The sequence below is a fragment of the Pongo abelii genome, chromosome 17, assembly GCF_028885655.2.
Source record: "Pongo abelii isolate AG06213 chromosome 17, NHGRI_mPonAbe1-v2.0_pri, whole genome shotgun sequence".
Classification (NCBI taxonomy): Eukaryota; Metazoa; Chordata; class Mammalia; order Primates; family Hominidae; genus Pongo; species Pongo abelii.
The window spans coordinates 33,211,693-33,235,669 of record NC_072002.2 but is presented as its reverse complement, the minus strand read 5'-3'; the positions used below and the strand labels follow the sequence as shown (position 1 = coordinate 33,235,669).

The 23,977-nt window shown below is 38.4% G+C and overlaps 1 long non-coding RNA gene across 1 annotated transcript in view; it reads right to left on the bottom strand.

Moving 5' to 3' along the window:
- LOC134760327 (uncharacterized) overlaps nt 1–18,096 on the bottom strand; it is an 85,083-nt gene extending 66,987 nt beyond the window's left edge. Inside the window, exon 1 of the long non-coding RNA XR_010137676.1 lies at nt 17,914–18,096. This is a non-coding gene — a long non-coding RNA (uncharacterized LOC134760327). The remainder of the gene's footprint in view (nt 1–17,913) is intronic.
- Between the last annotated feature and the right edge of the window lie 5,881 nt (nt 18,097–23,977).

The following is a 23,977-nucleotide window of genomic DNA, read 5'->3' as shown; positions in this document are numbered from 1 at the left end:
ATTGAGGTATTTGCAGTGTCCACAGGAGCAAACTCATTGTTGTTAGAATTCAATTTCAATCCAGCTCCTCCATGTCTATATCATCAGTTTGGAAACAAGGTGGAAGATTCACCCTGTCTTCTTCTTTGTCAGAGTGGTTAGTCCACAAACAGCTTCATTACCTCACGAGTGCAATGATGTGAAGATGTCTCAATTCTCAATGTACTTATGGGAACTGGGAATGCCAGAGACCTAATACCCAGATAGTCGTAGTGATCCTACCTCTTACCAATTCAGTTGCTCTGGAAGTGAATTAGAAGGGGTAATCTCTGACTTGAGTGCTGGGCTAGCTCTGGGGATTTCCTCACAGGTGACTGAGCAAATATTTTCTCCCCCACTCTCAGCAGTACCATGTGTGTAAGGAGAAACATCTTTGGGAGTGTGAGGGGCATTTGGATCACTCAGAGCTTCCCACTCTGCCAGGCATCTCATTCAGAGCTTTATTTGTTGATCCATTATTCCTCAGTCCCAACTTTCTTTACCAACTGAGACTCTGAGTATTTGATAAAGCTTGGCTTTGTTTAGTAACTCATGACTATAACAAAAGATTACAGTTGATTCTTATTATTTGCAGTAGTTATGTTCTTAAAAGTCACACAAGTACTGAATTAGCAAATACTGTACCATTGCTCCTTGAGGAAATACAGTGCTAGGGTCCTGCAAGCTTCTGGTCACAACATATTTGTAAACCAGTCAATATATAAACTTATGTGTTTCTGTTTAAAGACATAATATGTATATTTAATATACATATTAGTCCATCCTCACATTGCTATAAAGAACTGCCCAAAACTGGGTAATTTAGAAAGGAAAGAGGTTTAATTCACTCACAGTTCTGCATGACTGGGGAGGCCTCAGGAAACTTACAATCATAGCAGAATGCAAAGAGGAAGCAAGGCACCTTCTTCACAAGGTGGTGGGAGGGAGAAAGAGTGAATGAGTCAAGGGGGAAGAGGCTCTTACACAACTATCAGATCTCATGAGAATTCACCCACTATCATGAGAACAGCATGTGGGAACTGCCCCCATGATTCAATTACCTCCACCTGTTCTCTCCCTTAACACATAGGGATTATAGGGATTGCAATTCAAGATGAGATTTTGGGTGGGGACACAGCCAAACCATATCAATATATATTGTTGATTTATTAACATTGAACTCACAAAGGCATTATATCTCATGGTGTGCCCAAATAAAGTTTCTCTAGCACTGGTGTTTTCTCCATAAGTCACATCGCAGTCTTCTTGCACTTTACAACACAAGAATTGAAACAAGAAAGTAGAGTGTTGATTTGTTCAGCCTCATCTGGAAAGACATGCCTCAGGCAACTAAAATTTTTTGCTACTCTGTGCATATCCACAAATAACAGTGAAAGTGTCACAGTATTGACTTTGAGGTTTCAAAATTTTAGCAAGTAGATGAATTTGCAAATATGGAATCTTCCAACAAAGTTTATTGACTGTATATACTAATTTTCTGCAAGACTTGGCCTACAGATGTCCTTTGTTGGTTTTAATGGTGATTATCCACAGTATGCTAAAAATCGGTGACATTTTTGGCATATAATATTTTGAAATTGAGGAATTTGATATTTTTTAAATGCTGTATTTCAGTTGCTCTCTGAAATTTAGAAGATATGGCAAAAATTAGGCACTAGCTCCTGCATGGCAGTAATAGTCCACAAGACCCAAATGGTGGCTGAACTCCTTAGAGAGATAGGACCTGTGCTTTTCAGTTTTATGTCTTGAAACACCTGCCTGCTGCATTAATTTATGCTGACCAATGTTGGAATTGAATTTGAGACACCTGCTTTAAAGTCCTCTAGCAGTCTTGTTTTACTCCAGTAGCAAATAACTCATACCTCAAATCCCAAATCCTAATTGTCTTAGAATCTCCCAGGAGTTGCCAAGTCTCTGAAGATTCAGGTGCTAATGACTTAGAAAATAAAACTCTTCAACTGAACCATTGTCCTTTTCTCTCTCTCCAAGAAAGACTTAATTTGTTAGGGAATTTTGAGTCTAAGATTATTGCATAAAAAACACTTTTCAGTTTACAACTTCATAAAGGAGCTGCTTAACCTTCCATAATTTAGTGAGTTGACATAATTTTGAATAAATTTAGTTATGCTTTTAATAAAACCCAGTCTTTTTTTTTTTTTTTTTTTTTTTGAGACAGAGTCTTGCTCTGTCACCCAGAGTAGCTGGGACTACAGGCACATGTCACCATGTATGTATATATGGCTTCTTCTTCTTCTTTTTTTTTTTTTTTTTTTGAGACAGGGTCCCACTATGTTGCCTGGGCTGGTCTTGAACTTCTGGGCTTAAGTGATCCTTCCACCTGGGCCTCCCAAAGTGCTGAGATTACAGGCATGAGCCACCATGCCTAGCTAAAATCCAGTTTTGAAGAGCAAATTCTTCCAAACTTTGTAATTCTAATCCCAGAGAGTCCTCTTCCAGATTTAGGAAAACTAGCTGCACTTTTTGTCCTATGAATATCTAATTCCTTGCACTTTAATTTCAACATTTGAGTGGTCATTGCAAAGGTGGGCTTTCAGTTCAGTTCTAGAGTAATGATTGTTTCAAAAGGTCACTGAATCTTCACCTTATGTCTAAAATAGAACATGATGCTTTCTAAAATGTACACCTTATAAAGCTAAACCAAGTGGTTAATCTGGGTATAGTGACCATTCCAGAGAAAAATAAGTCCAACCCCCCCCCCAAAAAAAAGCCTTGAGTAATAATTTAGATATTTATCATAGGTTTCCACTTTTTAAGGGAAAGCATTTTAACAAAATATTTCCTAACATCCTCTTTAGAGATATCTCCATCTTACCAGAGATTCACACAAAGCACTATTTTTTTTAACTATATTTTAAGTTGTGGGGTACAGGTGCAGAACATGCAGGTTTGTTACATAGGTATACACGTGCCATGGTGGTTTGCTGCACCCATCAACCGATCATCTACATTAGGTATTTCTCCTAATGCTATCCCTCCCCTATCCCCCCATCCCCCAACGAGCCCCAGTGTGTGATGTTCCCCTCCCTATGTTCATGTGTTCTCATTGTTCAACTCCCACTTATGAGTGAGAACATGCGGTGTTTGGTTTTCTGTTCTTGTGTTAGTTTGCGGTGAATTATGGTTTACAGCTTCATCCATGTCCCCGCAAAGGACATGAACTCACCCTTTTTATGGCTGCATAGTATTCCCTGTTGTATGTGTGCCATATTTTCTTAATCCAGTCTATCATTGATGGGCTTTTGGGTTGGTTCCATGTCTTTGCTATAGTGAACAGTGCCACAATAAACATATGTGACAAAGCAGTGTTTTTTAAAAACTGGTATCTTCTGTCTTCAAGACCTGTTTTCAATGTTATGATGTTCTCTTTTTTACTTCCCCCCTTTACAAGTGGTAACAGAAACTACCTCAAAGTCCTACTGTCCAATGTGCAAATATTCCTGCATCTCACTTCTCTGAATCTCATCATATTAACACTAAACTTTAAAAATGTAATATGGTTGAATGCTTATCTATTTTTTCTACTATATTAGGAATTATTTTAAGACAGAAACTAGGTCTTGAGAACTCCTTGTATCCTTAGGAACAAGCTCATGGCTTGTACTCAATATATGTTGACACTGAATGTTCACTTGCACAGGTTATTGTCAATGTAACACTTGTACGAGCTCAGCATAGAAATTTTCAACATTGACAAGTCACTTCAATGTATGAAGTAGTGATGTAGATTATTTAGATTAAGTGGTGTCAACTGGAAGACCTGGATTGAAGAAGCTTAAAACTTTTGCTATTCAGGCTGTTAATCTTCAAGATTGATGGAATCTTATTTTTAGATCATGAAAAAATATAATAGGCAAGTGCTTTAATAGTTATTAATGGCGTCTGTCAGGCATACAACTATTGACTGAAGATGAGTCAGACAGGCCATAAAAAACATCTGAGTCCTGAATACAAACAGGAGAGAAAAGGTTCTGTAATTGTTTATGGGTTCACCAAAGAGGGTCTGCTAATTAAATGTTGGACTATTTACCTGAAACAGCCATCATAGGAAACTAATGAACTTGTTCAAAGGATGCGAACAAGTTATCACCTGTTCTATCAGTCAATAACACTGAAAGAAGCAATTTCCATCACTGTAGGGTCCCACAAGTAACTCAAGCCACCAGATTTTAATTAGCTTCAAACCTACATACTGGGTGGTAAAGTTTAGCCATCCACCTTTTTGTCATATAAAAGTCATTTTTTAAATACAAAATATGGTGTAAAATTGTGCATGTCTCTGTACATCATTCAATCAATGTAGAATAGGAAGAACAGAAAGAAACAGAAAAAAGAGATGGTCTGTTTTGCTAGCATTATAATGCACTCCAGGAAGAGTAGGAAAAACTAAGGAATGAATAATTTAATCAACATCTCACTCTTTACTTTACATCTAATGGTCTTATCAGAAAATACTAAACATGACACAGTATGAGAACACAGTGAGCAGGAGAGAGTCCTCCACCCCACATGTTAGCAATGATGTATTAATACTGTGAAATGTAAGGCTGTTTCTATAAAAATGTATTAAGTTTTAGGATAGAAAATTATAAAATCATAAAGACAAGCATTTAACACTAGCTTTATGAATGGTTGTGATTATTTTAAAATAAAATGATGTAGAATGCTTTATAATGAATTATTACATTATTTAAAAGAATAATTTTATCATATTATTATAAGGAGAAAAGACAAAATTGGACGTCTGTCAGTGCAATTGGGAAGGAAAACCTAGAAGCTGTATTTGTCTTGGGAAACATTTTCCAAAGCAAGCTAAAAAATTAATTCTTGATTAAATTTCTTTCTCATTCATCCTAAACATTATCAATAGAAGCCCTTCCAAAATAGTCACAAAACCATGAATAAAATTCCTTCACACAAGATTGCGTTTCTGTTTTTAGAAAGATTACTTTTATGTAGGAGTTTTAAGTAAGAAGGCTAAGATATTTTCTAAACATTTAAATACTAGCACTCAATAGAACATGATTAAGTAATAACCAAACTACTAAAGGGTAATAGTTACATTAACATGTACTTGTTTCTCTCTCCCTCCCTCCCTCTCTCTCTTTCTTTTCTTTTATCTGTCTTTCTTTTTTCTTTCTTTGTTTCTTTCCTTCCTTCCTTCTTCCTTCCTTCTTTCTTTCTTTTTCTTTCTTTCTTTCCCTTTCATTATGTTTTTAAACAGTTTTATTATGGTCTAATTGACATACAATACACTGTACTTATTTGAAGGGCACAGTTTAACAGTTGTAACATGCATACACAAGTAAACTCATCACCACAATCAAGATAATGAACACATTCATTGCCATTGTCAATCAAATAATCTCAAGATTCATAAATTTGGAGGAGAGAGCTTTATTTCTCATAAAGGGTTGCAGCATGTAGGCTGGCCATCCTGACAGCTGGAAAGCAGAATTTATGCTGAATTTATGCTGGACAGGAATTTATGCTGAACGGGTTGGCCAAGTATACATATTCAGCAGGCTACAAGGGGAGCTATGAATATTCACAAAGACAGGCATGTGCACATGCATAATAAGCAAGCAAGCATGTTACATGCTTCCCATGTTCACTCTGGGGTGGAGACTTAACATGTAAATGTACTATAATTAGATTCTATACCTCAAAGGAGAAAGAGGGACACAAAGGTACTCAGTGTACAGCCTCTGTGTACCAACCAGGACCAGTTTATGGTCAATGGTGCCTTATCAGGGGAAGATTACTGAACTCAGTCTCTTGTCCAATCAAAGCTGTCGTTATGGCTTGTGGAACAGGGGCATCAGTCAGTGTCTGGTGATAGGTGAGCCGCAATTGTTTCAATATTGCTTATCTCAAGGCTAGTGCAGTGCTTAGCTGCTACAGAAAAAGGAAAAACCCTGTGGCCTTTAGAACATAGTTTATTCTTTAAGTGTAGAGGTGCATGACTTAACCCTTGCCTGGCATAGCCTTAGGTCTTATTTATAATTGGTATCTTATTGCCTCAAAGACTCTGTTCTGTCAGTCTTATGATCTGTATTTTAACACCATAAAAAGTTTCTTATTGGCCTTTTGTGATGCCTCCTTCCCTCTCTTACTCTCTTCTCAGAAGTAGGCAACCACTGATCTGCTTTCTGTCCCTATATTAGCTTGTAATTTCAATAGTTTTATATAAATGGCATCAGATACTGTGTATTTTTTATCTGACTTTTTCAGTTAGAAAAATTATTTTGAGATTCATCCATGTTGTTGCAAATATCAATAATTCAGTCCTTATTACTGAGCAATATTCTACTGTGTGTGTGTGTGGATATACAATTTGTTTAGCCAATCACCTGTTGGTGGGCATGTGGGTTTTTTCTAGTCTTTGGCTATTACAAATAAAGCTGTTATGAACATCCTTGTCTTATGGGATCCTTAGGGGGTGTTGTTTTTCTAGCTGGAAACCTCTGTGGCGGGTGGTACCTTTGCCGGAGCTTTGCTCAGGCCCACTGAGCCCCCTTGCAGTCTGCGTTTGGCTCATGCTACCAGCCTGGATTCCACACCTCCAAAGAGACTGGAGTGGAGCAGTGACAGGTACATGAGCAAGAGAGCATGGGGTCTGGGCACTGCACAGCCAGGCATGCCAGCTGCTGCAGTGGGGTGGGCAGCTCCAGATGCCAACACACTGTGAGTCTGCTCTGGACCAGGCATACTGCAAGCAGCTTCCATGGCTGGCACCAGAGAATGCAGTGCTGCCCAGAAGCTTGGAGACTCCAGGAACCACAGGGCCCCAAAAGAGGAGTCACAGCCATGACTCAGGGAGCCCCCAGGTCTGGGCTTCCCGAAGGACCACAGCTCTTTTTTCCTCTCTTCTCTCCTCCTTGTGGCCCACAATGTGGCAAACAAGGGATGTGTTTCAGCACTGTTTGTATAACAGCACTTTTAGCCTCACCATTCGGAGGGTCCCGGGTTCTTGTCCTGCATCCAGGAAGAATAAGAGGAGCTTTACTGAGCAATAAAACAGCTCAGAGGAGACATGCAGCGGGTAGCTCCTCTCTGTAGTTAGGGCGTTCCAACCAGTGTTCACCGTTCAGCAGAGAGGGTAGCTCCTCTCTGCTAGGCAGGTTGTCCCCAGGAGTGTTGAGCTCTCAGCAGAGAGGGTAGCACCTCTCTGCGACTGGTCATCCCATGGTCTCCCTGTCCTTTCTTCATCCTCTGCTAGAGTCTGGCTGAGTCCAAGGGGTTTTTATGGATATCAGAGGAAAGGAAGTGGGTGCTGATTGGTCCATGGGCAGTCGTGGGTGGGCCCAGGGAAAAGCACAAGTTCCCCCTCTGGTCGGTGGGACTGGTGGCCCAGCCCCCAGGCTTCAGGCCTTCCCTGCTTTGAAGGTGGGTCTTCACCAGGGACTTCTGCCCAGGAGTCTGTCTGCCTCCTGCCACCATTCATGGTGCCTAGACTGTTCATGCCAAGGGGCACCTGCAGGCCAGCGCCAGGCTGTCCTCAGGCCTCCCTTTGGCCTCCCTCCCCTGCTTGTTGGTGCCCAAACTCCAGAGGCGGGGAGCGGCGAGAAGGCAAGGGGCTGGTGTTTCAGCACTGTCCCAAGCTCACACACACCCAGCTGGGCTGCATAAACGTTTACCCTTGCTTGGCCCCATCCTTGCTCCAAGAGCGGGCGCTGGAAGCAGGGAGAGGCCAGGCCGTGGGAGCAGACATCTCCAAGAATGCAGGGGTGAGTGGGGCTTTCCTGGGCCCCAAGAGTGCAGAGATGCCTGGGTCTGCAGCCACAGCTGGGCAGCTGTATCTGCACCCAGGGTGGGCAGGACTCCTGCCTGCTCCCAGCGCCCAAGACCACAGGGAGGCCCAGGTCCACAGCCACGACTTTAGTTGCTGCCTGCTCCCGGCTCCTGCCAGCTCTATGGAGCGTGGCACCGCTCCAGGCCCATGTCCGCGTTGGATCCCCTCTCTGCCTGCCCCTTCGTGCCCAACTGCACTGCTCCCTCACCGGCATGTGACTCGACCCAGCCCCATTGCCGCGGCCCCCAGAGTGGCAGGCTCCAGGGAGCTCCCAGGAGTGGGCTTCTAGAACTGTCTGCCTCCTCCCCACACCATCCCTGCAGCAGCGGCAGGCGAGGGTGACAATGCGAGGCCAGGTTCGAGAGTGGTGGAGGTTCCAGGCCTGGGACCAGGTCCTGCCCAGCCGCACGAAGGTAGGGGCAGATGTCTCAGGGACACCAGGGCACAGGGGATGTGAGGGCACAGGGGTCCCACGGCTCCCTCAGCCGCTCCTGCTGCCGCTTCTGCCGCCATGGCCACTGCCCCCCAACACCTCCCACTGCAGCTGGTGCAATGGGAGCAGTCACTCTGGATGGCCCACTGCTGACATCACTCGTACATGATATAATATTTGGGGGCAAATACTCAGGATTATAATGACTAAATCATATGCCAGGTGTCTGTCTAAAATTTTAAGAAACTGTTAAACTCCTTTTAAAGTGGCTGTACCATTTTACATTCCTGTAAGCAGTGTGTGAGTTCCAATTGCTCCACATTCTTACCAACACTTGGCATGCTCAACCTTTTAAATTTTAGCCATTTTAATAATTAAATTTAAATTTAATTAGTACTATAATATAGTAATATTTCACTAGGATTTTAGTTTGCACTTCCATAACAACGAATGATGTGCTTTTTTCATGTATGTCATCTATATCTCATATTTGGGGAGTGACTGTTCAAGCTTTTTGCTCAATGTTGTTTATTCATTTTCTTATTATTGTGTTTTGAGAGTAATATATAACACAGACTACAAGCCCTTTAACAGATATGTGTTTTTTAATTTTTTTTTGGGGGGGACAGAATCTCACCCTGTCGCCAGGCTGGAGAGCAGTGGCATGATCTCGGCTCACTGCAACCTCTGCCTCCGAGGTTCAAGCAATTCTCCTGCCTCAGCCTCCTAAGTAGCTGGGACTACAGGCATGCGCCACCATGCCCAGCTAATTTTTGTATTTTTAGTAGAGACGGGGTTTCACCATGTTGGTCAGGATGGTCTTGATCTCTTGACCTCGTGATCCACCTGCCTCAGCCTCCCAAAGTGCTGGAATTACAGGTGTGAGCCACCGCACCTGGCCAAATATTTTCTTTTAGTCTCTCTTTTGAAGAACAAATGCTTTTAACTTTGATGAAGCCTAGTTTTCATCATTTTCCTTCCTAAATTGTGCTTTTAGTGTCATATCTGAGAAATCTTTGCCTAATTTAAAGTCATTCATATTTTTCCCCTATGCTTTCTTAAGGAAATTTTATAGTTTGAGGTTTTAAATGTAGGTCTATGGTCAATGTTTTCATTGTGGTAAAATATACATAATATGAAATTTACCACTTTTATTATTTTTAAGTATATAATTCAGTGGTGTTAGGTACATTAACATTGTTATGCAACTATCACCATTATGCACCTCCAGAACTTTTTTTTTCTTTTTGAGAAACAGGATCTCTCTCTCTCTGTCTCCCAGGCTGGAATGTGGTGGTGCAATCATAGCTCACTGTAACTTCGAATTCCTGGCCCCAAGTGATCCTCCCACCTTGGCCTCCCGAAATATAGTGATTGGTGGTATAAGCCACCGCTCCCAGGCTCCAGAACATTTTGATCATCCCAAACTAAAACTTTACACCTATTAAGCAATAATTCTTCATTACTCCCACCCGCAAGTCCCTGTTAACCACTGTCATACTTCCTGTCTCTATAAATTTTACAATTCTAGGTACTGCATATGTCTTAGTCTGTTTGGGCTAGTATAAAAAAAAGTCATAAACTGAGTAGATTATAAACAACATAAATTTATTTGTCACAGTTCTGGAGCCTAGGAAGTCCAAGATTAAGGCACTGACAGATTTGGTGTCTGGTGAAGGCCTATTCCCTGGTTCAGGAGATGGTGCCTTCTAGCTCTGTCCTTATATGGTGGAAGGAGCAAATAAGCTTCCCTGAGCCTTTTCTATAAGCACACTAAACCCATTTATGAAGGCTTTATTTTCATGACCCATGTTCCAAAAGGCCCCTTCTCCTAATACTGTCACCTTGGGGGTTACTATTTCAACATATAAATTTGGAAGGTGAGGGACACAAGCATTCAGACCATAGTATCATATAAATCAAAATGTACAACATGTGTTTTTTCTGTCTGGTTTATTTCACTTTGCATATGTTTTTAAGGTTTATTCATGTGGTGCGTATAGGAATTTCTACACTATGTTTTGCTGATGCATTCATTCATCGATGAACACTTAGGTTGTATCCACCTTTTGGCTATTGCAAGTTATGCTGCTGTAGTAAACATTAGTGCACAAAATCTGTTGAAGTTACTGTTTTCAATTATTTGGGGGTATATACCTCAAAGTGAAACTGCTGTTCATAAGGTAATTCTATGTTTAATTTTTTTGAGAAACTGCCGGATTGTTTTCCACAATGACTGCACAATTTTACATTCTCATTGGCAATGCACACAGGTTCCAATTTCTCCACATCCTCACCAATACTTCTTATTTTCATCTTTTTAATATTAATCATCCAAATGGGTAGTATCTCACAGTTTTTATTTGTATTTCTCTGATGATTAGTGATGTTGAGCAACTTTTCATGTACTTATCAGCCATCTGTCTATCTCCTTTGGTGAAATGTCAGTTCAAGTCCTTTGTCCATCTTTGAACCAGATTTTTTTGATTTTTTTGTTATTGACTTGTAGGAGTACTTTATTTATTCCGCACATTAGCCCCTTATCAGATATATAATTTGCAAATCTTCTCCCGTTCTGTGGGTTGCCTTCCTTCTGATGATAGTGTCCTTAGATGCACAGAAGTTTTAAATTTTGATGAAACTATCTATCTTTTCTTTTGTTGCCTGTGCTTTTGGTGTTATATCTAAGAAATCATTGCCAAATCCAATATCATGAAGGTTTTCTTCTATTTTCTTCTAAGAGCTTTATAGTTTTAGTTTTATGTTTATGTCTTTCAACCACTTTGAGTTATATTTATTTTCAAATGTTAAACTATTATTGCAATCCTGGATAAAACCCACTTGGTCATGATATATTATTTATATAATGTTGGATTTTATTTGCTAAACTTCTATTAGGAAACTTTGCATGTATGTTTATGAGAAAATTTTCTCCACAATTTTTTTCTTATGTATCTCTTCATGGTTTGGGTATCAGGATAATTCTGGCCTCATGGAATAAGTTGGGAAGTGTTTTATCCTCTGGAATCGTGTGGAGGACTTTGGGTAGTACCGCTATTATTAAATGTTTGGTTTACCAATGAAACTATAAAACTTAGAGGTTGGTTTTGTAGAAAGAATCTTAACAACAAATTTAATTTTATTAATAGATACAGAGCAAATCAGGTTTTTTTCTTTAATTTCAACAGTTTGCACATTTCTTCAAAATTGTTTAATTTAATTTATTGGCAAGTAGTTGTTCATAATACTCTTTTATTATCCTTTTAACTTCTGTAGAATCTGTGCTATGTCTCCGCTCTCATTCCTAATATTAGTAATTTGTCTTCTCCCTCTCTTTTTCTCTCTCCACATCTCTCTCTCTCTTTCTCCTTATATCCTTATCTCTATATCTATCTCTATGTATCTATATCTATCTGTGTCTCTTTTGCCTGATCAGTCTTGCTAGAGTTTTATCCATTTTATTGAACTCAGAAAATCAGCCTTTGATTCCATTGGTTTTCTGTTTCTTTTTCCTGTTTTATATTTCATTTGTTTCTGCTCTGATTTTCTTCTCCTTTTGCTTGCTTTTGGTTTCATTTACTCTTCTCAGTTTCTTCAGATGGAAGATGAAGTCCTTGATTATTCTTTTTTGTTCGTTCTTCCTGAAATTCTATGGATTTTGTCTACTCATCTTTATTTGTTCTACTTACATACACCTACTTCACTAAATACATTCAATGTCAAAACTGACTTAGAATGCAACATTTGCCCTTCCTTTTTAATCTAGAAATAACTTCAATTTTTTTTAAGTTTTGAATATTTTCTAGGAGTTTTCTTGGGTGAAGGGGATGTTATAAACAGACAACAAACATGATCCAGTCATCCCGAATTCTCAAAAACCTTTAAATTTTTCTTTGTCTATATAGAGATAGCAATAAAGGTACAGTGATACTCTTAATCTCTTTCCTAACACTGTTTCTTACATAGTTGTCAGACTTCTTTAAGTTGATTTTCTTATGACTTTGAGTGGAGGTTGTTGATCCCTCCCCTCCCTTTATTCTTTCTCTCTTTCCCTGGACTCCTGTGCTGTCTGTTGGGTGATATTTATATATGTTAGATTACCTGGGTTTCTATAACAGCTCTACACTTATTCATGGTAGGACCTTATCCTCTTTAATCCTCTCATTTATATAATAAAATTAATAGTACTGTAGCAAGAATCATGCATGTAAACTGCTTAGTACACTGCCTGGTACAAAGTAAAGGCTCAAACACTATTTAATAGCAAGTATTGGAAATGAGCAAATAGACTATTCAAGTGTTCACCAGTACAAGTATTTTGTACTTCAAAATCTGATAAAAGAACTGCTCTTTTTATAAACTTGGTTAACTTACAATACTTCACCAAGTATATCTATTAAATGAAAATTTATTGAAAATCTTCTAACGCATTTTTTATGTTGGTGAGACACAAATTACAAACACACACAGAGAGAGAGAGAGAGCGAGAACACAATTCATACCTTTTTCATTTCTTTTTCCTGTCTTTTTTTTTTTTTGGCGCTAGCTAGAACTTCTAGTATAATATTGACAAATCGGTGAAATATAGTTAAACTCTCACTTACTAAGCATGTGCTGAGAACTCATGGATCACCCACTCTTCCAAGTTGTTGTGGAAACTAAATTCTAGTTATGGAAGCTAGGCAATAAACAAATAAATAAGCAAAAATATAGGAAGTGATGATTGCTGTGATAAAACTAAACTGGGACTGAAACTGGCTGCTTTGGTCAGGCAATCAGAAAGGCTGTTCCTCATGAGATGCTATACACGTTGTGATCTGAAGGACAGGGAGCCGCCATGAGAAGGTTTCAGAAAAGAGCATCCCAGGCAGATGAGGCAGATGGAAAGCCCCAAGGCATTAATGAACTTGGTCTGTCTGAGGAGCGGAAACAAGGCTGTTACGGCTGCAACATGCTGACAAGTGGGAAGGAAGAGGCAGAGCCAAGACCACAAATGACCTTGGAGGCAAGATAAAGAGGCTTAGGATTTTTATCACAAGTGCCATAGGGAGCCCAGAAGGATTTTAAGCAGAGTATGATGTAACTTGATTTATTTTTTAAAAACATCACTATGGCTGGTGTTTGAAGAATGAAATATAGAAGGACCACTGGAGAAGGTAAGAGACTAGGTTAAAGACTGCGGTAGCAGCCTAGCCAAGAGCTATGAGGTGTAGCAACAAGGGTTTAGAAAAAACAGGTACAAATTATTTCATCACCCAGGTAGTGAGCATAGTAACCTATGGGTAGTTTCTGGGTCCTCTCCCTCCTCCCACCCTCCCTTATACACCAAACCCCAGCAACACGCAATTTAGCCATATAACAAACCTGCCCACGGAGCCCCTGAATCTAAGTTTGAAGGAAAAATGATAACAATCATAATTTTAAAAAAGAAAACAAAAAGCAGGTGTATTTCAAATGCAAGTGGAGAATTGAGAATACTTCCTGATGCAGCGAATTTGGCAGAGGTAAGAGAGAAGGAAACTTAAATGTAATGATTATAAAAGCTAGGTTAGCTATAGCATACTTCAGTTCTAAATCAATCTGTGATAATATATTTCTATTTTTCCTAGAGCTGTATGAATAATAAAGTAACATATTTAAATATCACCTATCTTTAAGGTTCACATCCCGTCAATGTTGGTGTTTTTAAATAAATTCAGCTTCAAATGCTCTATTGAATAAGCCAGAAAAGTTAGTGGCTTATAAATGAATGGGACTATCAGTGAGGACACTCACTACCACAGAGTATTAAAATATGTTGATTTTTTAAATAGAGACTTGGTAAAATGTGACAAATTACAACCTACTAAAATAATGATGTTTAGATTTCAGTGTCATATGGGAAAAAGGAGTCGATAATATTTCTCATTTATTGTATAAAGACCTCCATTATTTCTACCTTTTGCCATCAGTTAAAGGTTCATAACCATTAAGCAAGAGTCGCAGCTTGATCTAGAGACATGATTTTTGGGCAAAGCATAGGGACCTGTGCTCTGTGTTGCTGGATTTCTAATTTTTCTTTCCAGTGTGAATCTGTTAGCTGAAGATCTATGATTCAGGAAAGAAGCTCAGAAATCATTTTAATCTATGAGCACCCTTTCTCTCCACTTCCAAGCAATCTGCAACAGTTCAACACCTGTTTTGAGTTCCTAGCTGTTCATATGATTACTAGTGAATCATAATCAAAAAGGCAACCGCTATGCATCCCACTGCAAGAGGCAGTGCAAACAGATAATATATAATTTTCTTTGGCTTTCTCCGCAGTAGAAACAAGGACGAATGGCGAAATTACCAAAACAAAATGTCGATCTAAATGGCCACGTTATACTCTAAGAGAAACCTTGTCTGAAAAGTTACTTAGCTTTGCATCCCTACCTAAATTTGGTACTATGTTAACCTACCCCCAAAACATAAAATTATATAATTAGGGTCAGATTTGATGAGGTGAGACAAATAGCTTGTGAATAATCATGTACTCAGTTTTATTTCAGTTTTTAAGATCCAAGTAAAAACAGAGATATGTGGCAAAGTAGATATGAATTTTGGCTCTGCCCAGAATAACACTGTGAACTTGATATGCCAACAACCCTGTTTTATCCCTTGTGAGATTAGAATGATAATACAATTATCCTTAAAAACATAGAACAGATTAAATTTAACAGCATATTCCTTTGGGTTGGCATCATTGTCAGGTGCCATATTTTGCCTCATGGTGGCAAAATGTCTCCCAGCAGCTCAAGGCTTATATCTTAGCCTTTCAGAATCCCATTGAAAGATAAACATGCCTCTTCCCTGATGTCACTATCAAAGGTCTTAGAATGAATCCCATGTATATGGATTGAGTCATTGAGATACAGAACCCATATCGTGATTGAGCAGGACTGAACTATGACCTACCCATCCTTCCATTCAGGAAGGGAGTCCAGAGCCTCCCAAACCACACGGAATGAGGAGGGAGAGGGGTTGTGTCCTAAGAGAATCACAGGTATTTGCCATATAATCTAAATTCTATAGCTCTAACTCTATATTTCCTAACTTGGCGTGTTACCTTGAAGAAGTTTCTAAAGTTCTCTGTGTTTCAGGATTCTCAATTAGAAAGTAACATAGCAACCTCTACTTCATAAAGTTGCTGTGAGATTTTGATATTTTATACATATATAATTTTATAATATATATAATTTTATATATTATGTATAATATATGTAAAATTTTATCAAAATCTCACAGCAACTTTATGAAGTAGGGGTTGTATATATGTATATATGTGTATATATACACGTATATATGTGTATATATGTGTATATATACACGTATATATGTGTATATATGTGTATATATACACATATATATGGTGTATATACGTGTATATATAACATATATATGTGTATATACGTGTATATATAACATATATATGTTATATATACACATATATATGTTGTATATATGTTATATATGTGTATATATAACATATATATGTGTATATATGTGTATATATACACATATATGTGTATATATGTGTATATATACACATATATATGTTGTATATATGTGTATATATACACATATATATGTGTATATATATATGTGTATATATACACATATATATGTTGTATATATGTGTATATATACAACATATATATGTTGTATATATGTGTATATATACAACATATATATGTTGTATATATGTGTATATATACACATATATATGTTGTATATATGTGTATATATACATATATAAGTAGTATATGTAGTATATATGTGTGTGTATATATATATACACACACATATATATGTATGCTATATATGTAGTATATATGTGTGCTACATATACGGGTTGTATGTATTTATGTATACATATATACACATATATATGTAGTATATATGTATGCTACATTAGGGATTGTATATATGTGTGTGTGTGTATATATATACATACATGAAACAAGCCTAACTCAGGCTGAGCACATGGTGGGTACTAAGTACGTGTTATTTCTTTGTCTCCTCTTTTTCTCAGGAGTGATGCAGAGTAAAGACAGCATGTATTGATGCTGGAAGACAGCTATAATATCTTCATTATTTCTTTTCTATGTCAAGCTCAGAACCTTCCACATTTTTTTCTAATATTTATTGGTTTTGAGCTAGCCCCGTTCAGAACACAATATTCTAGGTATGATCTGTCCAGCACAAACTTGACTGTAATCTCTTTTGATTTGAAAGTGCTTTCATTGGCAACACCTGAGATTTTCATGACCAGTGTTGTGACACTTAACTCCCTACAGGCATTTGAACCAATCAGTAATACTCCAGACCTTCTCTACAAGTCAGCTTACTGGCAAACTGTGTCTGTTTTGACTCATGCCTATGAAATTGCCCTTTGGAACATGTGCTGAAAATTCTATTCCTACTCATTGTTATCCTATTAGATCTTGACATTTATTCTTGCCAGCATCCTTTTAGGTATGGATAAACCTCTCATCAAAGCTTCACATCAGATGCAAATTTTACCAGTGTTCTCTGGTGTCTTTATTTTCAACGAAAACAAAATCAAGACCCAGGTGGTGATGGGATCCTTCAACACAACATATGTTTCTCTCTATATTTTGGGAGTGGTCACACCAACAGCATTCTAGTCAGGTAATCAATGCTGAACCCTACTATATACTATCATCAAACCCATATATATTTTTTTCATGAAGGTTTGTGAAGAAAGTTCACAAACTTTCTTCATACTTTATACTTCCTTCACAATAGGAGCTCCATTATGTAGGAATTTGTACTGGCTAATCCAAGCACCTAGCATCTAGCCTGTGGAAGCAGAGGCACATCCAAGCAACTGAATGTTGGGAAAGAAAGGTTATGACCACTAAGATAGTATATCAAATAGTTTTCAGATGAAACCAATAAAAATCAGATTTAGACAAGAAGGCTGAAGACCAGACTGAAGAGATTTTGAGTTTTGAGTGATGGATGTTAATGGATTCTGTTCCCAATGGAGCAATACGCTGGCCTCACTGTTCTAGGGAACAAATACGGTCATTTATCAAATCTGCCCTTTCCCCAAATAAAGTGACTCATCTGTGTAACATTGTAACCTAAAGAACTCTGCTGTGAGACTCCTCCAGAATGGTGCGAAAGTCAACAGTTAAAGCTGTTGGGCATGATGAAATGGGGCCTGGCTCTAAAGACCCCCACTAGCAACGCAGAGTAGTGAAGGCAGTGACCGTCTCACTGTGTGAGCACAGGGAACCTGCTCTGGGAACCCTCAGAATACCAGACTGGGAAAAACAGCTGGGAAAATGTTTGTTCCCTATAGCGGTGCTAGTAAGAGAAATGCCACAGAAACTGGGCATAACTAATAATTATTCTTTTGGCTTGGGAGGACTTGGGGAAGTTTGGGAATAGATGTATTTAATATAACCAAAATACTAACAGTGATTATGGCTATGGAGATTTACAGGCATTGAGATTGTGCATAATGAGTAATTTCACTATTTTATTTATCTATTACCTATATTCTCTGAAAATTCTCTCTAATGAGCAGGATTTTTTAATCATAGTAAAGAATAATAAAATTAAACATATAATTTACCAAAACATGGTAGGATTCTTATATGCTTCATTATTTCACATGCTTCATTAGCATCCTGCCTATCCAATAGGCAGAATGGTTTAGTCTTGAAAATTCTCCTCAGTGCAAAAGAAACAATCTTTTAAAGCAAAGTTAGAAATAGGATGGAAGAAGAAGCAGAAGAGGCAGAAACAGAAGCAGAAGCAGAAGGAGGAGGAGCAGGAGGAGGAGGAGCAGGAGGAGGAGGAGGAAGAGGAGGAGGAGGAGGAAGAGGAGGAGGAGGAGGAAGAGGAGGAGGAGCCAATAAAGACACTAAGATATCATTTGACACATGGCCAAATGCATTGTCTTATTACTTCCCAGATAACTGCTTGTTGCCATGGGGATGGAGTAACTTTCAAACAACATACTATTGTATACATATCTAAGTATAATTACAGCATTACAAAACAGCAAAGGACTTTTAGTGACTAAGTCACACTGGAGTCTTGGCCTGTGTGGGAGACTATATAAGGATTGTAGAAGGGTTTACCCAAAAATAATTTTTATCTCTGTGAATGCTAATTCCCCCAAAATGATTCTGAATTCTATGCAAAACAGCAAATTGTAAAACAGCCCCGATTAGTCAACTAAAGTCCAAAAAGGAAATAAACGGAAACTCTTACACAGTTCAGCATATGCGCAACGTAGCCACAAGTTTTGAATTTGTAATACTTGAACTTTAGAGCAAGAAAGCTTAGGCTTATTTTGCTTCTTTAGCTTATATTGAGAGAATGTGACAGCAATAAAAACTCCTCAGACAAGCCTTGACTTAATTAGCAAATGTTTTGTGTGCTCTTTTCGGGACACTGAACACCATTCATTACCAGAACCAAAGGTCACAGTGTGTGAACAGACAGCAAAGTTCAGGGTTCATAACCAAAGTGAAGCCAAAGAATAGCCAGGGTATTTTTTCAGAGTGTAAGTGAGTTAGATTTAAGCATACTGCAAGGAAGAAATCTTCTCATCAACTTTAAATTTCTGGATGGATGGAAGAAAGGAAGAAAATAAGGAAGGACCCAAGTTGAAACAAGTATTTAAATGAAATTATCATGAGAAAGCAGGATCAGAGACATGCAAACATTTCAAGGATTAATTGTCATCCTAGATTGCAACCAAACACAAAACAAATGTAGTAACCAGTATACATTAATGCTAACTCATAGGAATGAAGATTTTTTTAAATGATGATAAAGCTTTTATGTTTCTTCCTTCTGCAACTGAGCTGTGATGAAGGAATGGCCTCTGAACACTCCAAAATAAGTAATTACTATTCATTTAATAGTAATTGTAGAATATATTATTCTGTACAATTTCCAAGTTAGTTTGATAGACATTGCAGAAGATTTGGAGGAATAAGAGAAACTTTATATGTGCATAAAAGTTGTAATTCAAGGTTCATTATGATAACTGACATTTTAATAATTCAAAGAACTATGGGAGTTCAAAGAGAGAACTCCTTTTAGTCTAAATATCTTAAGAAAGGCATTACAAAAGAGGTGGCATTGTTCCTGGGCCTTGGACAATAGATAAGACTTCAACAGCAAGAATGAGAGGAAAGTGTCTAGTTTAGGCAACACTGTAGGAGATGGTGCAGTGTGAAGAAATAGGAGGGGGAAGCCTACTGGCTAAAGGATTTATAGGATCATGAGTGATAAAAGGAGTTTGGAATCAAAACGATGATCTAGGGAAGTTCATTTGGCAGCTAATCATGATGAATTGAAGGGGAGAGCCACTGCAAGTAGTGTGACTCCTTAGGAAGCTATGGCAACACTAGAAAGAGGAGTTAAGAAGAGCCTGAGCTAAAATTGAGTTGTAAGAATAGATGGGGGAAATTGAGGTAAAAGTAATGATTGAAGAGGATTTGCTAAATGGATAATGCTCAAAATGAGAAAATGTGAGAAGAAATTGAAGGCCTACATTCTTTGGAGTGATATTTGAAGTTCATCAGGTAAATAACAATCCCTAGAGAAAACATGTGGAAATATGGTAGAAGGTAATGGAGGGAAGACATTGGGGAAGAGTGGGAAGGCTGAGGTCAAGGCAATGATGAAGAATCCAGAAAAAATAGAAACATCATAGTCATGGAGTCCAAGCAAAGGCAAAAATCAAGAAGCAATTAGCCAAAAGTAGCTCAGGATGTAGAGAAAACAGGAAGAACAAATAAAGATAAAGCCATTGGATGTCATGAGCTGAAGACTACTGCTAATTGTTAAGTAAAGAGGGTAGAGCCCAGGCAACGCTTCTCCAGCCCATGTGGGTTCCAAGACTGCTGAAGTGATTAAAGACAAGGTCTTGTGAGAAGAAAGAAGAATACACCAAAGAAAAGTGGGATTTCAGATCATAAAATGTTGTTATCTACACTTAGTATCATTTCACATCCTAAGTGCAGGTAACAAAATGAGCCACAGAGACTAGGGGTGAACATCTAACAGAGATCAAGGGATGTGTTGATGAAGAAGAGGCTAATTTTGCAAAATTCTGAATCCAGCTGCAGTATTTCTTTTACATGTGATTTGGTGCTTTGATTTTGGAATATGAGGTTGGTCTTAAATTGGCCTGCAACTGACACATTTGAATAAAGTAGACAGTGGAAAAGTCTGGATGCTGAATGTTAGGGTTGAGGTAGAGTAGACAGTGAGAGAGCATAAGTAGTACGTAGAGATTAGAGTTTTGTGAAGTTTGGGAGTAAAGGAGGGATTTGCTAGCCAGGCATGGTACTATGGTCCCAGTAGTCCCAGCTACTCAGGAGCCTGATGTAAGAGGATCACTTGAGCCCTCGAGTTCAAGGCTGCAGTGAGCTAGGACCACACCACTACCCTCCAGCCTGAGTGACAAAGCAAGATCTCATATTTGAAAAAAAAAAAATGAATTGCAATGGGCAATGGCCAAGGAAATCTTTTTAGGCAACTTTAAAAAAAAATTTTTTTATGTTTGTTTAGGATAAGGTGGTCAAAGCTGTCCATTTAAAAAGAGAAAAAAAAAATCTAGTTGAAAGGAAACTTCCTCAAACAAGAGAGGAAATTAATTTAGGAAACTAAATTCAGATGAGATTGAAAAGATGGATATAATCTAGCAAAGATAGAATAACTAGACTTGAAAAAGAAAAGGGGTTTAAAAATAAAGAAAATGATCAAAATGTTCTTTGTGGGGAAGATGAGTAAGAATAAAAATTTTGCAGCTGAGAGAAAAGAAGTTCAAGCAGTCATCGTCAGGCAGCTTTACTCTTCCTAATGAAACTGGATTTTACATCTTCTGTTAAGATTAGTAAGACACAGAGGTATAATTGCTGGCTTGACGTGAATGGTAAATATGAGGAACAACTTGTGAGGAAACGAAAGTGATGTGAGATGAATAAAATGAAATGGAGAAGAGCAAGGTGAAGTGAGGTGCCATGAACGTGAGTGGCTGCGGACAGAGACTTATTGCAGATTTTTCCTGCAGTGCTTCACAACCCAGGAATAAAAAATTATATGGTGCCTGTGTCCCAAGACACAGATAACACAGATTCATTTCACTGTCTTTTAATGTTTAATTCCTCCAGATACACAATTTGACTTCTTTGTATTTGAACTTTTAGCATCATGACTGTAGTCACTTCACTTTTTTTTTCTTTTATGTTTTTCCTTTTATATTTACCTGCTGAGGTTTTATTTTTGCCAAAAACATTGTTTGGCTCAAGAAAACATATGATTATAGTGTAAATAAAATCGTCCTCCAGGGAAGAAGGGGCTCTCTTTCTTTTTTTTTTTTTTTTTTTTTTTTTTTGAGACAGAGTCTCACTCTGTTGCCAGGGTGGAGTGGAGTGGCGCAATCTCAACTCACTGCAGCCTCCGCCTCCCGGGTTCAAGCAATTCTCCTGTCTCAACCTCCAGAGTAGCTGGGACTACAGGCATGCACCACCACGCCTGGCTAATTTTTTTGTATTTTTAGTAGAGACGGAGTTTCACTGTGTTGGCCAAGGTGATCTTGAACTCCTGGCCTCAGGTGATCCGAGAAGGGGCTTTCTTCCTATGACCAGTAGCTCAACAGTATATAAGGCCTAGCAGGGCTGAGCAAAGCTGATTCTCAGCCACTGACAGGAGCTTGTGAGTAAAGTCTGTAGACACTGAGAAAAGAATGAGCAGAGTTGGGTTTCACATGCCATTTTGCGGCAGAAACTTATCCTTCTTAGTTAGGTGAAGTCAACTTTAAACTTTTCATAGAATATCTTTCAGAATTTTCATCTGCACAACTTAGAAAGCCTTGTGGTGAGATAACTGCACTTGTATTTTTAAATCTTCACAGAGAGCTTCTTCTGTACTCAGGGGAATGCCCACTGTAGGTCAGAGGAGCCCTGAGCTTCCATCAGCTGTTTGCTTTTCCTGCATACAAATGTGTAAACCCCATGCTGTGGCTTTATTAGCATGAGGAAGTTCGGTAATCCAGGTTGTTAATGACCTTCCATCTTCCCTGAGATACATGAGGATATAGCCTAAGGCAAATCATTAGAGACTTATTTGCATTTTTGACAGCCATTATTAGAAAATGTATAGATAAGAAAAACAAAAATCTCAGAAGACACAACAATGAAGCTCAGCTCTAAAGCCCTTGGATAAGGTTCCGGAGACCTTAAATCTATATATTCAAATAAAACTTACATTGAAACTGCAATCATGACAAAGAAGTATCTTTTGGGTGCCAACTACCCCACCAAATAACAACTTAACATTGAGTGCTCTTAAAATATAGAACATTCCACAAATATATTATGTTTTATTTATAAGGAAGGTATTATATATATTATACTGGTGAAAAATTAAAATCTAAAATGTTTAAATGACTTGTTAAACTTGCATGACTCTTAAGTTGCAGAGCTAGCATGAGAAAAGGGTACTCCAATTTTGACTTCAGTCCTCTTTTCACTGTATTCTGTGATAAAGTCAGAGGTAGAATCTCCCATGTTGGTCACTTTCCAGTTAGAGTGGGTCACTAGAATCCAAACCCAAGTCAGAGATTTGGATTCTAGTGCCAGTTATGTTCCTAATGAGGTATGTGATCTTAAAAAGCCATTGTATCTCTCTGGATACAAGTTTCTTTTTCTGTTAAAAATAATAAAAGAAAGAAAAGGAAGGAAGGAAGAATGGATAGACGGGAGGAAAAGAAAGAGAGAAAGAGAAAGAGAGACAGAGAAAGAGAAGGGAAAGGATACTAAATTCAAAGCTATTTTATTGAAGAACAAAAAATGAAAAAGCAAACTAACTTGCTTTGCAACTGCCTAGAATCCTCTTCCAAGGAGCCAGAGTCACTTCTGATATCCATCTCACTAAAAATGGACTTGAAATGAAAGTACGGTAAACAATGAGTGCTCCAAAGAGCTTCATACCTTACTTCCAAGATTTTCTAAACAGATGCTCACTTCCGTGGTTGAGCTGGCACACATATGCCCCAGTCGACAATGAAGTTCTACACTTGCTCTTAGTGATCACTTATACTCCATGGCTATTTTCAGTGGCTTTAGAAAGAACTGTCCAGGATGAGTAGGACAGAAAGAGAAAAAAATGACAACCCTTGATGAAATTCCTGAGGATCTCCTGTTCAGGAATCTAGCACAAACCAGAGAAATGAAAGGAGGAAGTAGGACAAGAGACTGTCACCTAGGAAAATATCCCAGGTTGTTTACAGGCTTGGAGAAAGTTGCTTAAGAAGGGGCAGATTTCATTACAGGAAAAGATAAACTGGCACCCAGGAGGGTAGAAAGTAACTCATGTCAATCATCTCCTTGCAAGAATAATACTAGATGATTTTTATCAAAGCAAAGTCATTTCCCAGACTCTCTTCCTGAGACAGAATGGTGAGTTCAAGATTACACAGAACTACTACATGCCCAGTTACATGCAGCAGGGAGTAAGAAAACCAAGGTGTTGTCCAGAGTGACAACCTACCTGCCTGAAAAAAGGAAGGAAATAACAGCAGAGGGGAATAAATGGACCTGAGAGAAGCATCCTGTGAGATCCCTTGATGAAGCTCTTCTGCTAGGCTATGTGGTTACAGGCTTTCAGACAAC